Source organism: Leptonychotes weddellii, chromosome 1 (genome assembly GCF_054177405.1).
Source record: "Leptonychotes weddellii isolate Sample4059 chromosome 1, ASM5417740v2, whole genome shotgun sequence".
NCBI classification, from domain to species: Eukaryota; Metazoa; Chordata; class Mammalia; order Carnivora; family Phocidae; genus Leptonychotes; species Leptonychotes weddellii.
The window spans coordinates 149,623,904-149,627,221 of record NC_138369.1 but is presented as its reverse complement, the minus strand read 5'-3'; positions in this window follow the sequence as shown (position 1 = coordinate 149,627,221).

The window sequence follows — 3,318 nt, the reverse complement described above, 5'->3', positions numbered from 1 at the left end:
TTAACCAATAAACATATATACATGTGAGTAAATGAATCCCCATGAAGAAAATAAAAACACATTATGATCTCACCAGAACAGTCTTACAAAGTCTACTTTGTACTTTTTAACTACTTAGAACTTCAATCAGAAAAGGCATAATTATCAATTATTGGTATGTCATAATAGCATCAGCTTTTGTCTTAAGCTCCTGGTTAATTATGGGCATTATTGTAATTACTGTAGCTTCTTGTATTTACTATAGATCTTGTCATGTGCTACTGTGACAGGCAGAAATAATAATGCCCCCCCCCAAGATGCCCACATTCTAATCCCTAAAACCTGTGCATATGTTGCCTTACATGGCAAAAGGTACTTTACAGATGTAATTAGGTAGAGGATCTTTAGATGGAAGCTTACCCTGGGTTACCTGGGTGAGTCCAATATAATCTCCAAGAAGACATAACTACAGAAGCCGAGGTCAGCCTGACGTAGCAATGAGCCAAGGAAGGCAGGCAACTGGAAAGGGCATGGAAATAAATTCTCCCCGAGAGCCCTGCAGACTCGTTTTAGACTCTGACCTCTAGAACTATTAAATAGTACATTTGTATTCTTTTAAGCTTCTAATTTTGTGATAATTTGTTACAGCAACAATAGGAAATTAAGATAGTTATGTACGGGGCATATGTAAAGAAAAGTGATTGATCATGAAAAATGGTGATAAGAGGAACGAAGCACACCTAGCAAAACCGAGATGGAAATGCTGACGAAGGGCACTAAGAGACACAACTGTGAGCAACCTGTTATAGGGAATTATCCAATATCTGAAGTATCCATAAGCAACTGAAAAGAAAATCCACAAGCAACTGAAAAGTTGGCTCACTACCAACTCATCCACATCTTGCCCAAGTAAAGGAAAACAATTTGTTGTTTCTGAAGGATCCACAATCTTCTTCTTCTCCTCTTTGCCTCTTTTCCTCATATAAATCCCATCATTTCCTTTAATAGATTACATCAATATATTATTAGTTCTCTTATCAACAGAGTACTAAGAATTCTTTATATGCTGTTGAATTATATTCCAAAGTCTTTGTGAAGTTTCAGATTTAAAACAATAGGCGATGGAGATTAAGGAGTACATTCGTCATGATGAGCACAAGGTGATATGGAAGTGTTGAATCACTATATTGTACATCTGAAACTAATATAACACTGTATGTTAATTAACTGGAATTAAAATAAAAACTCTAAAAAAATAAATAAAACAGAAGGTACATTTTGACATATTTGTGAAGAAAAACCTATAACAGGCTTGGTTAAATGACATTCATCTAAGGAAAACTAGAAAAAGTAACTTAAGGTAAAAAAAATTTTTTAAGTCAATATACAACAGTCTGAGTTCCTCGTCCCAAACTGAAACCAATCTTGGCTAACTAGAACAGAAAAACAATCATATTAATGATAAAAAATGCCAGTCATTGAGTAAATCTATTAGATATTTGATAAGCACTAAATATACACATACACACTAATTAAAAGATTCCTCAAAGAATTAAAATTCACTGTGTTCTATCAACAAAATGCATAATTCTTTACACTCTAAGGGCATTTAATTTATGGATACAATAATTTTTAAAAGTAAAGCTTAGTATGTTTTGTTGCCATGGAAATTTTTAACAGCATCACCACCTAAGCCAACCTCTTCAATGTTGATGTCTTAATTCTACTAGAGTTTTATAGAAATATATGACTGAAAACACAGTATGCTCTTATCCAGTTTTTGCCCCAGCAAAGACAGTTTCCCCTCTTCTATTCTTCAATAGAAATTGAGGCATAGGGGCACCTGGGTGGCTCAGTCGTTAAGCGTCTGCCTTCGGCTCAGGTCATGATCCCAGCGTCCTGGGATCGAGCCCCCACATCGAGCTCTCTTCTCAGCGGGAAGGATGCTTCTCCCTCTCCCACTCCCCTTGCTAGTGTTCCCTCTCTTGCTGTCTCTCTCTCTCTGTCAAATAAATAAATAAAATCTTTTAAAAAAAAAAGAAAAGAAAAGAAATTGAGGCACAGAGAGTTTAAATAGCATGTCCATGTCATACAACTAGTTAATGCAAATTCAAGCTCCTGACTCCTAATCTAGGACTCTCTATATACCATCATAGCCCAAAACTACAAAATAAAGCACCATAAAAATGCTACATACTATCAAATTCCACCAAGAATTCAGGTTTTGGAGGTTTCAGGTAGAGCCTCTCAGGTTAGTCCTGTTAAGCTTTTGTGTATTTAACACTCTGATTCACTACACTTGGGAGAGGAGGTGAGATGTATTCCCAATTTCCACAAAGAATAAATACATTTTTCCTTGTTTAAAGGTATACATATGTAAATAAAGACCCTTGTTAAGATCCTCTTTGGTTTCATTCACATGTAAAACTAACCCATTTTTAAAACCAGTAGAGATGAGGATATGATCTCTACATTAAAGAGCCAATAGAGATTTTTAAATAAAATTCTCCCACAATTCACACCAGCAACTGTGTAGTTAACATCTCTTCTCACTTTGTGTATTTACACGACCATTTTCTCCACTTCCTACTGAAAAATGTCCAAGAACTTATTTCCAGACTGTTTAAGTTAGATGAATTTAAACAAAGGTTGATCAGTCTCAATTGTTTAAAAGTGGGTCACAGATTTTGTTTCCCCTTAAATTAAAATGCCTTGTGGCTGTTGATGTGAGAATACAGAAAGGTCACCAGCTTCCTTCCCTTGCCTCTGAAAATAAACAAGACGCTGGGGAAACTTTAGACCAATTAATTTTTAGAAAAAAATATTTATTATGTCTAGGATGATAAATATTAAGAATCCTTCCCACGTACCGTTTTTTCCCTAAATCCTTGCATAGTCATAGAACTCCATGGAAAACCCTGCTAAGGAGAGGTGTAACATCCTCATGGGCACCAGCTTGGTGGTGTACCCAGGTAGAGGCTGTCAACGCCAATAGCATGAGCCTGCCTGGGGGCTAACCATCTGCACGTTAACAAGGGGCTTCATGAGAGGTTTTACTATAATTTTCGGTGTCAACCTAATGTATTGTCTTCAACTTAGGAATTGCATATCATGGGATCACCTATGTCACCCTTAAACCTAGCACAACATTTCCACTATCCTATTGGGATGCTATACTATTTATAAAATGTTTTTTTTTTTAAAGATTTTATTTATTTATTTCAGAGAGAGAATGAGAGACAGAGAGCATGAGAGGGAGGAGGGTCAGAGGGAGAAGCAGACTCCCTGCCGAGCAGGGAGCCCGATGCGGGACTCGATCCCGGGACTCCAGGATCATGA